General features: G+C 46.3%; 1 protein-coding gene across 1 annotated transcript in view; it reads right to left on the reverse strand.

The window, feature by feature from the left end:
* piezo1 (piezo type mechanosensitive ion channel component 1 (Er blood group)) overlaps positions 1–15,459 on the reverse strand; it is a 77,063-nt gene that overhangs the window by 49,635 nt on the left and 11,969 nt on the right.

A 15,459-nucleotide genomic window follows, 5' to 3' on the forward strand; every position in this document is an offset into this window, starting at 1 on the left:
CTCATCTGGCCCTGTGGGTTTGCCCCTCAGTAACCTAAAGTAGCAGGCGTAAAAGAAACAGCTGAGCAGGGTCGGAAGAACCCATAAGCATCCGGTTCAGGCTTCACCTCTTCTCTGTTTTTCCTCTGAAAACCGGATGCTTCCGTTTTCCACTGACCCCACTGAGGGTGGCCCCACAGAGACCCAGCAGGGAAACGCAGCAATGCACCGCACAGTGTCCACAGCTGACGGCAGAGAACCCACCCTACACATCACAACATATCCACCATAATAATGCCTGGCAGTCAGTCACCCAGTACAGTACTGTGTCCCAGCCCTGCAGGCGCTCCGCCCCGGCCTACAGTCTGCTACAGATCTATAATTAACGCAACCAGAATGGGAGAACAAAGACAGGCTTTGTCCTATAAGTGAGAGTCAATGAGCTAGCTAGCGTGTGGCCCACAGCGCTGTTTGTTCTAAGGATTTCACTGGCCCACTCCAGGGCGCCTTTCTACTAATTCTGGCTTAATTGTTAGCGAAATTTCAACAGTTCTCACTCTCTCCTTCTTTCATGTGGATCATATAGGGACAATATATATTTTTTATATAACGCGTGCAAAATGTCAAGTGTCATGTGCAGTGTAATGTCTTTAGCAAACTCACAGTGGCAGAGAACCTGCCAATGATCTTGAGGATGGACCAGTTAGGCTGACAACATTGGCTGAGGGGCGAGTCACTGCGACTTACTGTTTTGACTTAATGTACATATTCCCATGGTTACCTCACCCACGCATGATGTAATGTGACATGAGCTAATGCCGGGTTTCCCAAACTCGGTCCTGGGCCCCCCCACCCTACCCCCCTGCGTGCACGTTTCGTTTTTTGCCGTAGCACTACACAACTGAATCAAAGAATCAAAGCTTGATGATTAATTGGCTATTTGAATCAGCTGTGTAGAGCTAGGGCAAGAAACAAAACATGCACCTGGGGGAGGCAGCATTTGATGGGCTGATAAAGGTGACAATGTCGACTCTGGTTTACTGGGTCTCTAGTCCCCGCCCAGCCAAGGGTGAGGTCTACCTCAGAATGTGTGTGATTCAAGTTAATCTTTTCAACACTGACCACAGACTGCTGCAGGGAGGTTTTATGGTCAAAGACCAGCAGCCTTGTGTCTGTCTCTAATCGGCTGGTTCTGGATCAGAGGGTGAGGTCATTAGCTTCTCATCCCACAATCAACAGGCTTCGACAGAGAGCAGAGAGGGGAAATGCCCCTAGTCTGCTCTTAGTATACTGTAAATATGTGCTGCTAATAGGTAGTGAGAGCTTTTTCCTTTCTATCAATCCTTCTCACCATCATTGAATCTCAAGCATCCTCGCTCGCATGTGCACACATACATTCATACCCTCACACACACTCCTACCCACGCACTAAACCAGCCGGTGACACAGTGCAGAAAAATGGGCCGCAACTCAACTGAAGCAAGGAAAAGTTCAACAGTGTGAGGAGTTCATCCTGCGTTTCCTTCTTTCTTTCCATCGCACTTCATCCATCTCTCTGACTGGCTGGCCGTCTGTTTACCTCCTCTGTAGCATAACCCTGGTGTTTCCATTCCCCTGCCTGCCTGGCTGCCTGACTGCCTGAGCAGCTACACTACACTACCTATTGCACCCAGCTAGGAAAATAAAGGTCAGCAAATCAGGATTACTGTAAGTCAGGGGCTTTAATACTGTATGAACAATGTCCACTGTTCAAATACTGAAGAATCTCCTTATTAACAATCAATGAGAGATGAGCGGTTCGGATGAGTAGCAGTATTAGACGTTCTCAAACAAACACACGCTTTCACACACACTAAACATCTGTCAATCAGGTTTGGCGTGAGTGGGACAGACTGTCACGACTTCCGCCAAAGTCGGGTCCTCTCCTTGTTCGGGCGGCGGTCAGCATCGCCGGTCTTCTAGCCATCATCGATCCACTTTTCATTTTCCATGTGTTTTGTCTTGTTTTTCCTCACACCTGGTTTCAATTCCCTCAATCATTTGTTGTGTATTTAACCCTCTGTTCCCCCCATGTCTTTGTGTGGGATTGTTTATTGTAAGTGCTTGTGCACGTGTTGTTTGGTGCGTGACAGGGTTTTGTACCCAACTTATCTTGTTTATTTTATGCCGTGGGTTTATGTTATTAAACTGCTCCGGCTATTACCAAGTTCTGCTCTCCTGCGTCTGACTTCCCTGCCACTGATTACGCACCCCTTACAGAATCCCACACCAACTATCTGGAGTCAGCAGGAGCAGGTGCCCCTGGAATAAGGGTCTCCACCGTGCGCATTCACCCCGAATATGCCGATTTGGCTCTCGCCTTCTCCAAAAAGAAGGCAACTCAATTACCACCCCATCGACGGGGCGATTGTGCGATAAATCTCCTGGTAGACGCTGCACTTCCCAGGAGTCACTTGTATCCCCTCTCACAGGCGGATACGGAGGCTATGGAAACATATGTCTCCGAATCCCTGCGTCAGGGGTACATTCGGTCCTTTACTTCACCCGCCTCCACGAGTTTATTTTTTTGAAGAAGGAGGGAGGTCTGCGCCCGTGTATGGACTACCGAGGCCTAAATCAGATCACGGTGAGGTACAGTTACCCGCTACCTCTTATCGCCACGGCAATTGAGTCAATGCACAGGGCGTGCTTCTTCACCAAACTAGATCTCAGGAGTGCTTACAACCTGGTGCGTATCAGGGAGGGAGACGAGTGGAAGACGGGGTTCAGTATGATTTCAGGGCATTATGAGTACCTCGTCATGGCTTACGGGTTGATGAATGCTCCATCAGTATTTCAAGCCTTTGTAGACAAGATTTTCAGGGACCTGCATGGGCAGGGTGTAGTGGTGTATATTGATGACATTCTGATATACTCTGCTACACGCGCCGAGCATGTGTCCCTGGTACGCAGGGTGCTTGGTCGACTGTTGGAGCATGACCTGTACGTCAAGGCTGAGAAATGCCTGTTCTTCCAGCAGTCCGTCTCCTTCCTAGGGTACCGCATTTCCACCTCGGGGGTGGAGATGGAGAGTGACCGCATTTCAGCCGTGCGTAATTGGCCGACTCCCACCACGGTAAAGGAAGTGCAGCGGTTCCTAGGGTTCGCCAATTACTACCGGAGGTTTATCCGGGGTTTTGGTCAGGTAGCGGCTCCCATTACCTCACTGCTGAAGGGGGGCCCGGTGCATTTGCAGTGGTCGGCTGAGGCGGACAGGGCTTTTGGTCACCTGAGGGCTCTGTTTACCTCGGCTCCCGTGCTGGCCCATCCGGATCCCTCTTTGGCGTTCATAGTGGAGGTGGACGCGTTCCGAGGCTGGGATTGGAGCCGTGCTCTCTCAGCGCTCAGGTACGCCACCGAAGCTCCGCCCCTGTGCCTTCTTCTCGAAGAAGCTCAGCCCGGCGGAGCGAAACTATGACATGGGGGACCGGGAGCTGTTGACTGTCGTCAAGGCTCTGAAGGCGTGGAGACATTGGCTTGAGGGGGCTAAACACCCTTTTCTCATCTGGACTGACCACCGCAATCTTGTTTATTTTATGCCTTGGGTTTTTGTTATTAAACTGCTCCGGCTATTACCAAGTTGTGCTCTCCTGCGTCTGACTTCCCTGTCACTGATTACGCACCCCTTACACAGACAGAGTACTGAGATCAGAGATCCTGTGGTGCAGAAACAGAGAGAAAGGCCATGTGATCAAGGGGGCAATTAGCCATCCAGGGAGAGGAGTGGGTTCCTCCTCTCAAAAAGCAGCACTACCTCACTCGGTTGTTCCTATAGGGTCAAAGCCGTAACATCCCAGCCTAGACTCCCACCACCAACGACTCTAAATAGCAGAGCCCATAGACTCTCAAACTATGCATCGGATAGATTCAGGAAATTATGGTAATCGAGATTGGAAAAACCAACAGCATGCCGCAGAGCTGGGGTCGTGACGCATCTCTGAGGAACACACTCGGAGTGTGTGTGTCCCAGCTTGGTCTGTGCCCTGTGCAGTCAAACACGGTGAAAAGCTGTTCTCTTATGCCTAGGGCCTTCTAATGTATGCTCTATGGTAAAACACCTGTGGATTACGCTTACTGTAGCTGGCTCATTTAGAAGTACCATTTATACTCCACAGACATCACACTGAATTAAGTCTCAAGCTCTAATTTGTCAATAATAAATCTGCCAATGTTTGTCCTTTAGAGTTGCCTAGCTATTTCTGGGAATAGTTTACAAATGGATACCTGTGTGTCTCTGGAGCACATCTCACCACCAACATATATTTCAATATGATTCCTCTTAATTAACCAAACCATGGACCAAACTACTGACAAAATGAGGCATTGCAAACTGCAAAGACTAACAGGCTTGTTACATGTTACTCTCTCAAATATCTTACCATTACATAGTTGTAGACTCAACAGAAGTCTAATCCTTAATGTCAATAGACAGTCACACTTCATATATACAACACCTAGTCCAACTCCACCCAGTCCAACTCCACCCAGTCCAACTCCACCCAGTCCACTCCACCAGGTCCAACCTCCAACCCAGTCAACTCCACCAGTCCAAACCATCCACCCAGTCCAACTCCACCCAGTCCAACTCACACCCAGTCCAACTCCACCAGTCCAACTCCACCAGATCCAAACTCCACCCAGTCCAACTCCACCCAGTCCAACCTCCACCCAGTCCAACTCCACCAAGTCCAACTCCACCCAGTCCAACTCCACCCAGTCCAACTCCATCCTAGTCCAACTCCACCCAGTCCAACTCCACTCCAGTCCAACTCCACCAGTCCAACTCCACCCAGTCCAACTCCACCCAGTCCAACTCCACCAGTCCAACTTCCACCTCCAACTCCAATCTCCACCCAGTCCAACTCCACCCAGCAACTCCAATCCACCTTAGTCCAACTCCACCCAGTCCAACTCCACCTAGTCCAACTCCACCCAGTCCAACTCCACCTAGTCCAACTCCACCCAGTCCAAATCCACCTAGTCCAACTCCTGGCCAGAGAGGCTCTATGTTTCCCATTTGGCATGTAATTGTTTTATAGCTCCTGTGTTGACTGAGGGAGGAGATGTGACTCCTTATCTCCACTGACTTACAGTCAGGGACTCTCCTGTATTCAAATGTTCTTGCCAATCTTTCCAGGGCTTTGGCAGTTTTTCCCTGAACTTGAGGTTGTTTACTGTACGGCAAATAGAAAGGTCTCCACATAGTAATCCTGCTAAGCTGACTGAACATGAACCTGCAATGGAAGAACACTGAAGAGGGAGCTGACCTTTTACACTCAAAATGGTTTTCATTTTCTGGTGGACACTCAAAATGTCATTATCTCCATTAGGCAAAGACTATTGATCACTGTTCTGCTACCTTAAGATTATGTTTAGAAAAACAAATTTGTATCGTTTCTAAAATCGGCTTCAGTAGATAGTGGTGATTGAATTTTTTTAACTGTATGAGTGTCACATGGGATGACGCTGGAGAGACGAAGCAGGTACGGGGAGTAAAACATTAAATAAAGAACGGACATGGAAGGAGACAGGACCAGCGTCAGCAAACTAATAATACAGACAAAAAACAATTAATGCAGCAGCAGGGAACAGAGCTGGGGAACTGACAAATTTATTTATTTATTTTATTTATCCGTTATTTTACCAGGTAAGTTGACTGAGAACATGTTCTCATTTGCAGCAACGACCTGGGGAATAGTTACAGGGGAGAGGAGGGGGATGAATGAGCCAATTGTAAACTGGGGATTATTAGGTGACCGTGATGGTTGAGGGCCAGATTGGGAATTTAGCCAGGACACCGGGGTTAACACCCCTACTCTTACGATAAGTGCCATGGGATCTTTAATGACCTCAGAGAGTCAGGACACCCATTTAACGTCCCATCCGAAAGACGGCACCCTACACAGAGCAGTGTCCCCAATCACTGCCCTGGGGCATTGGGCTCTTTGTTTAGACCAGAGGAAAGAGTGCCTCCTACTGGCCCTCCAACACCACTTCCAGCAGCACCTGGTCTCCCATCCAGGGACTGACCAGGACCAACCCTGCTTAGCTTCAGAAGCAAGCCAGCAGTGGTATGCAGGGTGGTAAATATAGGGGAGGAAATAAACAGATGATGAGTGAGTCTAGGTGAGTCCAATATCGCTGATGCGTGTGATGAGGGAAGGCAGGTGTGTGTAATAGATGATAGGAGTGAGTGATGCAGGGCAGCCTGGAAGAGGCGGGAGAAAAAGTGACACAGATCAGCAGTGAAGATCACAGTTTTTAGTGTTTACTGCCAGAGCCAAATCTGATTAAAAGATGTTTCCAATGTGAGTAATTGCCACAGGTCATGAGCAACACACTCACAGTGGATCTGTCTAATATCAGAGCTAACGGATCGCAATACCTTCCACCCTCCAAGCATTTACAGTGTTTTCAGTGTAGTGTAGTGGTGCTTCTGAGAACACGTGGCAAGACAGTGACTGTGACAAGCAGTGTCCCAGAGAAACCAACCCAGTCAGTTAAAGGCTCCTCTCACTCAGACAAAGCAGTGCTTTGACAAATACTAAAAGGCAGTGGCGCCAATATGATCCCTGCTCTTCGCTGCAGCTTGCCTTCCCCGGTTGCGTGGCCAAATGCCTGTTAATCAGATGGGCCGACGCCCAGTTTTCACGGACCTCACCCTGGTCCTAACAGCAGCTCCTCAATCACATCTTAGCATCTTCCTGGAGCTAGCTGAGTCATAGCGGAGGCACGGCAACATGACCGTGTCACCACATGTAACATGAGAGAAAGAAAATCAAATACCTAAGGCATGTTCTGCGAAAAGGCAGGCACACCACAAAACACTGTCAACAGAAAGTGCCACGTGACTGCAGCTCACATGTGCATACAGAACAGAGCTACCCCACCGCAGAAACACTACACACAACTCAGACTGTTCATGGCAGTCACATCAAAGGCGATTGAAAATGACAAATAACCTTTAGCAGCAGAAAACGGAGGGAGGAAGTTGAGAAAGCGAGGGAAAATTTAAGAAGCGAGGCCAACTGCGATCACTCGTTTGGGTCTGTGAGCAAGTGTGTCTGCCTGCCAGGCCCAGTGAAGCCAACAGCTACATGACCCCAGGGGCCCACAGCTGGCCCTCACAGTGACCTCAGTCTACAGGTATGTGAACACAGCCCAGTCCGGCACGGGTCAAAGAGACAGGAAGAGAGACGGCTGGAGAGGGAAAGAGGGGGAGGGTAGGAGAGAGAGGAAAAAAGAGAGATGGAAAGGAAGAGCAAGGAGAAAGGGAGGATATAAAGAGAGGGAGAGGTGGAGTAGTGAGAGAGAGATGATATGGGAGAGGAGTGGGTGAGTAAGCGTCTTGGATGAGCCAAGTGGGTAAAGGGTAGTGAGAGGAGGGATAGATACTGGAAAATGGAAACATTTTCGGGAATAAACAGCAGGGTGCTGATGTCAAGCAAAACATCTGGGAAACTCTAAACTGGTAACTGCGTAACCGTCCTCGTCAACAGTGGCTATGAGTAATCCTGCACTATAATTGGCGCTATAACTGGACTAACTACGACACTCAAAAAAGACAACACTATATTGATATCTACATGTTAAAGTTTGTTAAGCACACAATGATCCTGAACGCAATCTTATGTTTCTTTCAAATTCATCATGATGGCCTGGTTAATACTGAGCGTAATTGCAGTCTTTAACATTTTTGCTAGATGACACAAGGTCAGATCTTCAAAATGGATAGTTGAATGACATATAGATCCCTCACAGAAGTTGAGTGGATTATGTACGTCACTCTCATACAGCGGTGTAGGTTCAATGGGTCTCTATAGATCCCTGTGATTCCTCCTGACTCTTTGGCTCTGGTTAGAATGAGTCACACAGAGGTCTTCCATTGCAGCGGTCCCAGATCTGCCGTCTTCCACATGTCTTGTGTTTTCACTACTATACAGCTGGATGGATGCTCTTATTCAACTCACCAGTGGAAAGTACCCTAACTAGGCTCACTACAGTCTATCAGTCTATCACCTGGGCACTCACACTGATCCTATTATTCTGCTGGAGTCTGCGTAGCTGAAGAGAGAGGAGTTTAAGGGGAAATGTAGGGAGCAGTTTTCCAGAGACGCCACAGCGTTCCATGATGTCAGCTGAGCTCAGGGMGAGAAACAAYGGCTCRTGGAAGCCATTAAGTAATCAACTGYGTGTTTAAAWAGGACCCGATCTCCATGTGGACAGTGGGGCGATCAACTAATGAGGACAGCTTTATGTGATAATTAAAATGAAATGGCCAGAATGGATGTGATAGGGCTTTGACAGTTTTACATGGCTCTACTTTACATGCAAACTCTACGGTTACAGCGGAGAAAAAGCCACGTCCACAGTTGTGGATCCACGGCTTAAAAACCATATGATAGCAGCTCTAGATTGCCATATTGCGGGATAGCCCTACCTATCTAATCCATTCATATCTACTAGGGCGAATGGTTGTTCCTGGACTGAGGCCGGCCCAGGGAGCCTGATCCCAGCTCTTCTGTTCTGACGGAGAGAGGAGAAGTGTGGGAGCCAGAGTCAGGCAGCTCTCCAGCCAGACACAGAGCTGGGTTATAGGGGTGAGTGGAGAGAGACAACCTCCCTGAGCACAGGCTGTAAAGGGCTTCCAGGAGTGATGAATCCCATTGCCAGCTGCTAAAGCCTATAGATCTGGCAGGCCCTGCATGAGGCCTACAGCCAGAGACAATCCCCCTTCCTCTGTCTTTCCCACACACACACTGCACACACTGTTGCTCAAATACTGAGCTTCCCACAAAAATCTTCTTGTGTGCCTGCGAGGAATTGGAAAATAAAAAGCGAGGAGAAGTGAGAATCTGAAAGCAAACCAGCCCTCCTGTCAGTGTCTGTTCCTGGATAACTAGCGCCACTCTGACCTCCATTCTCATCATTTCATGTTTCCAAACAGAGAAATTCCTTCGACAGACAAGAGTTCATTTACTTCACTCTAAAACTTTCCCGTTTCTGCATGCTATTACTGTTATCATTTACTTACTGTTATTCATTCTATTATTGTTATCATTCTATTACTTGTATGTCATTCTATTACTGTTATCATTCTATTACTGTTATCATTCTATTACTGTTATCATTCTATTACTGTATCATTCTATTACTGTTATCATTCGAATTTATCATTTCAGAGCGAGCGAGAGAAAGTCAAGAATCATAACATGCCCTTAAGGGTAGCAATTTAAAAAGGATACAAGCCATTCATGTGTGATCCGCAGGACAATAGTAGGGCCTAATCAGAGAAAACTAGACAAAAACTAAACAAGCCAGAACAAAGGAGGGAACTTTGTCAACTAGAATCGCTCCCTGAAGAACACCTTGCCGCTGGAATGAAAGATTCGTAAGCGCCATGAGTATGTGTGGTGTGTGAATAAGAAATGGGAACTTGAGCTGCTGCCCTACTGCAAAATATGGGTACTATTCACTCTTATAACCTCCGAAACCTGAGAACATTTTTCAACAAATCTGAGTCAACTCCTAACAAACTAGGCTGGCATGGCAAGAAGTGCATGCTGCCAAGTCAATCTCTATTCATTGTTCATGCACATTGCAGCTCTATGAAACAATGCTCATTCTTCAATCCTCTAAACAATCACTTCCTCTTTGGTTTCCCTTCCCTCCGTGATGGGTGAAACTGTTCTACTTCTGTGACAGCAGACTGGTCTCATAGATTAGACATAGTAAATGTAAATCCGAGACACTCAAATTAGTATAATATGTTACTTTTGGTATGGTTACATAAGACAAGTTACTTCAAACAAAAACGAAAGTAGGGTAGTTGGTCGGGGTGGATGAGTGAACGTATAACGCAAACATCTAGCAGCCTAAAGGTTGTGTGTTCGAATCCCATCAAGGACAACTTTAGCTATTTACTTTGTTTAGCTGCTTTGCAACTACTTAGCATGTTAGCTAACCCTAACCCTTTCAGCTAACACTTCCCCAAACCTTAAACCTTTTAGCTAACCTTTCCCTAACCCTAACCCCTTAACCTAACTCCTAACTTTAACCCTAACACTAGAGCTAGCTAACGTTAGCCACCTAGCTAACGTTAGCAACAACAAATTGGAATTCATAACATACCATAAGTAACATATCGCATGAATTGTAATTCATAATATATCATATGAATTGTAATTTGTAACATATCATACGAAATGGATGATGGAGATCCACAAATTAATACAATACAAACGTAACATATCATACTAAACGGAGTGTCTCGGATTTATGTACAGAATAATACGAAATGCTCTTGGGTGCCAGGGGAGGAAACAGCTCTGTGAGAGAAGTTTTGCCCTTAAAATAGAAAATAATCATCTAATACGTGCCCCTTTCAAACATTATGAATATTTCCATTAGTATGAATGTAGTATCTTGTGACAAACAGCCAGGTCTGCCCTTTGGAGGTCTGAATGGCCAAGCGGTGCTCAAGGGGGTTATTACTATTTCTGCATACATAATAACCCATCTATCACCCTGTTCGAAAGGATAAAAATGAACACCACTCTCCACCTATCTGTGGGAGACTTCTCCACCTGATGTACAGAGAGCAAAGGCGTGTGCCATGTGGCCCGAGAAGATAACGGCGCTAGCCAAGCAACCTGAACAGACCGTCACTCTTTCCCTTCACTCCCTCCCTCTTTCTCTCTTTGACCAGTAAAGGCAGCGGAGGCTCTGAGAACATGTGTGGGGAGGATATTGCACCACCACCTCAATTCAGATCCAGAACTCAAGCGGCGCAGTCAGACGACGGCACGAGGAAGCAATTTTCCATAAAATGGCCCATAACAGAAGTAGCATTCAGCGTGAAGAACAGAATGTGGACCCTGTCGTAAAAGTCAGAAAGCCTTTTGATATGCCCAGTTCTCATCTCAGCCTGCAGCCTGCTCTTTAACACTTCACAGCCCTCTCTCTGACTCTGTACTCTGCCCCTCTCATCATTATCATCATCATCATCTGATGCTTGCCTGTCTCTCCTGACAAGCAGGGAGATCAGGCTCATTATGAGGCATTTTGTAATCCCGTTACTGGAGGAATGGAAAGTAAAAAGCACAAGGCTTGTCAGGGCAAGTGTGTGAGGAATGCTTACAGAGAGGCATAATCTAACATGTTGAATGGTGTGAGTTTTAGCTTGTAGCTCCCACTTGGCTGTAATTTCTTCTTCAGGAGTTTGCAAGGCCATATGGCCGAGTTACAGTTGCAAGAAGTGATGATATAGTTTGAAGTGCAATTATTTTGAAATTCAGAAGAACTACACTTCCCTACAGTGTTTCCTTATAGACTAGCCTCAGTCAGGTTCAAAACCAAGAATGCAGAATAAGCATGACTGGACAGAACACAATTAATACTATTGGTATGACCCATGCCGTTTTAACTGACGTACAACATCGCACAAACATAGGAGCACCTACACTACATATTATCCAAACTAGTGCCCTTAACCTCAGAGCTTTCACCTTTGAAACCCAATGTAAGTCAAGGTATTAATTTCAAAAGAAATATATAGATTTTTGCGATTTACATTTTCAGAGAGCAATTAGAGAGACAAATCCTTTCCATTGCAACAGACCTCCTAATACTTGGCTTGACAGCTCAAAAATAGCTTAACATTGAATTGCATTTAGAGCTGGTGTAATGCTCATCATTCATTCCCATGAAGAGGAGATGAGAAGGAGTGGAAGATCATGGTGAGACCTTAACCCCATAAGTGCATCACTCACACGTCATTGGAAACCAGAGAGTGGGCTGAGTTACAGTGAGAAGACCCTTCAAATGCGTCATCTATCCATGGGTCTAGGGTCCCTCAGCAATATAGCAGTTACTGTTATTATTAGTGCCAGAGATAAGAGACAGCTCTCAAATGGCTCAGACTCAGCAGCAAGCTGTAACACAATGTCCAATACTCATAACTATGTAGACGGGCAGTGTTATAAATGTCTCTCATATCACAACTTAACAATTAACCAAATCAGGTTTTTATGAGCTATATCCTAAATAGAAGCTAAAAAAGAGATGCCTGCCTGCCATCTTGCTTAAAGATGTATTATAAAGGTGTTGTATCATTTCATTACATTACATTTACATTTAAGTCATTTAGCAGACGCTCTTATCCAGAGCGACTTACAAATTGGTGCATTCACCTTATGATATCCAGTGGAACAACCACTTTACAATAGTGCATCTAACTCTTTTAAGGGGGGGGGGGAGTTAGAAGGATTACTTTATCCTATCCTAGGTATTCCTTAAAGAGGTGGGGTTTCAGGTGTCTCCGGAAGGTGGTGATTGACTCCGCTGACCTGGCGTCGTGAGGGAGTTTGTTCCACCATTGGGGTGCCAGAGCAGCGAACAGTTTTGACTGGGCTGAGCGGGAACTGTACTTCCTCAGAGGTAGGGAGGCGAGCAGGCCAGAGGTGGATGAACGCAGTGCCCTTGTTTGGGTGTAGGGCCTGATCAGAGCCTGAAGGTACGGAGGTGCCGTTCCCCTCACAGCTCCGTAGGCAAGCACCATGGTCTTGTAGCGGATGCGAGCTTCAACTGGAAGCCAGTGGAGAGAGCGGAGGAGCGGGGTGACGTGAGAGAACTTGGGAAAGTTGAACACCAGACGGGCTGCGGCGTTCTGGATGAGTTGTAGGGGTTTAATGGCACAGGCAGGGAGCCCAGCCAACAGCGAGTTGCAGTAATCCAGACGGGAGATGACAAGTGCCTGGATTAGGACCTGCGCCGCTTCCTGCGTGAGGCAGGGTCGTACTCTGCGAATGTTGTAGAGCATGAACCTACAGGAACGGGTCACCGCCTTGATGTTAGTTGAGAACGACAGGGTGTTGTCCAGGATCACGCCAAGGTTCTTAGCACTCTGGGAGGAGGACACAATGGAGTTGTCAACCGTGATGGCGAGATCATGGAACGGGCAGTTCAGCCAGTAGTTTTGAAAGTAGCGCTCACAAGCCAAAAATAGGTCCCTGAAAATGGTGCACAATTGTGTACAGTCATCCATTTCGCACGATATGTTACACTCTGCAAAAAATAATTGTATGCCATGAGAATAGTATAATAATAGTGAAGACATCACAACTATGAAATAATCATGTAGTAACCAAAAAAGTGTTGAACAAATCAAAATATATTTTAGACTTTAGATTCTTCAAAGTAGGCACCCTTTGCCTTGATGACAGCTTGCACACTCTTGGCACTCTCAACCAGCTTCACCTGGAATGCTTTTCCAACAGTCTTGAAGGAGTTCCCACATATGCTGAGCACTTGTTGGCTGCTTTTCCTAACCTCTGCGGTCCAATTCATCCCAAACCAGCTCAATTGGATTGAGGTCAGGTGATTGTGGAGGCCAGGTCATCTGATGCAGCACTCCATAAAATAGCCTGACTGACTCTCCTTCTTGGTCAAATAGCCCTTACACAGCCTGGAGGTGTGTTTTGAGTCATTGTCCTGTTGAAAAACAAATGATAGTCCCACTAAGCCCACACCAGATTGTATGGCGTATCACTGCAGAATTCTGTGGTTGCCATGCTAGTTAAGTGTGCCTTGGATTCTAAATAAATCACAGACAGCCTCACCAGCAAAACACCCCCACACCTCCTCCTCCATGCTTTACGGTGGGAACCACACATGCAGAGATCATCCATTCACCTACTCTGCGTCTCACAAAGACATGGAGGTTGGAACCATCAGACCAAAGGACAGATTTCCACCGGTGTTTCTTGGCACAAGCAAGTCTCTTCTTCTTATTGGTGTCCTTTAGTAGTGGTTTCATTGCAGCAATTTGACCATGAAGGCCTGATTCACGCAGACTCCTCTGAACAGTTGATGTTGAGATGTGTCTGTTACTTGAACTCTGTGAAGCATTTATTTGGGCTGCAATTTCTGAGGTGCAGTTAACTCTAATGAATTTATCCTCTGCAGCAGAGGTAACTCTGGGTCTTCCTTTCATGTCCCCATGAGAGACAGTTTCATCATAGCACTTGATGGTTTTTGCAACTGCACTTGAAGAAACTTTCAAAGTTCTTGAAATTTTCCGGATTGACTGACCTTCATGTCTTAAAGTAATGATGGACTGTCGTTTCTCTTTGCTTATTTGAGCAGTTCTTGCCATAAGATGGACTTGGTCTTGGTCCAAATAGGGCTATCTTCTGTATACCACCCCTACCTTGTCACACCACAACTGATTGGCTCAAACTCTTAAAGGAAAGAAATTCCACAAATTTACTTTTAACAAGGCACACCTGTTAATTGAAATGCATCCCAGGTGACTACATCATGAAGCTGGTTGAGAGAATGGCAAGAGTGTGCAAAGCTGTCATCAATGCAAAGGGTCGCCACTTTGAAGAATCTAAAATCTATTTTGATTTGTTTAACACTTTTTGGGTTACTACATGATTCCATGTGTTATTTCATAATTTTGATGTCTTCACGTTTATTCTACAATGTGGAAAATAGTCAAAATAAAGAAAAACCTTTGAATGAGTAGGTGTGTCCAAACTTTTGACTGGTACTGTAGATGTTCTTCATGCAATTCACATGATATGTTACAAATTCCAATTCGTACAATATGTTACGAATTTGTAAGTGCTTAAGATCCCTTTTCAATCTCTAATTCATCTCTTCATAAAATAACTCAGTGAGGTGAGGAAGCTCAACTTCCTCTCCCTTACTCACTCATGCTGTGCCATATCCTTTTGGCTTGGAGGGACTGCACCACTGGGCCTATGGGCAGTTGGCCTGGCTGCAGGCCCAGCTCTGCCCAATGCCCTAGATATCCAAGAGGGTTTTCTCTGGCCGTGGTCAGCCAGCCTCAGCCCTAGGCAGTCAGTTAGTTCAGCACATCTAAATGTGTGCCCGCAACAGGTGTTGGGTATTGGAGCTCCACGCTCCTCATTAAAAACCGCATTAGCACTCCTGTGTCTGTGGTGACTGGCCAGCATGAGGCCAGTGCGGTGGCGGTCTGTTATCTGGTTACAGGTCAGCCAGAGGCATCAGCGGGAAGTCAAATTCTCATTTAATGAGTAACCTCCATCTGTATCATGTTTTACTGCAGCCTGAAAGACAAAGCTCTGAAGCCGGGCCAGTCCCACACCTGTCCTTGGCTCACTGTTAATTCACCAATAATGACTTTGGATGGCGCTGGCTGGTGTCAGATTCCGGACCTAACATACAAACTGAGTGGTTCTGGGACCTAACAGAGAAGCTAGTCTTCCCTGACTGAGTCCAAGTACTGTGCTGTAGATAGATGCGTGAGTAATAGCATATAATTGAGTGTTCAAGCAGTATGTTTATCATTATGGAACTATGTCTTGTTGAAGTTCAACATTCAACTTCCTCCCACTCATCTCAATCCAATTACGCTGACAGAAGCAGCACCTACATGGAGGATTATGTCCG

This window comes from Salvelinus sp. IW2-2015, linkage group LG10 (assembly GCF_002910315.2).
Source record: "Salvelinus sp. IW2-2015 linkage group LG10, ASM291031v2, whole genome shotgun sequence".
NCBI classification, from domain to species: domain Eukaryota; kingdom Metazoa; phylum Chordata; class Actinopteri; order Salmoniformes; family Salmonidae; genus Salvelinus; species Salvelinus sp. IW2-2015.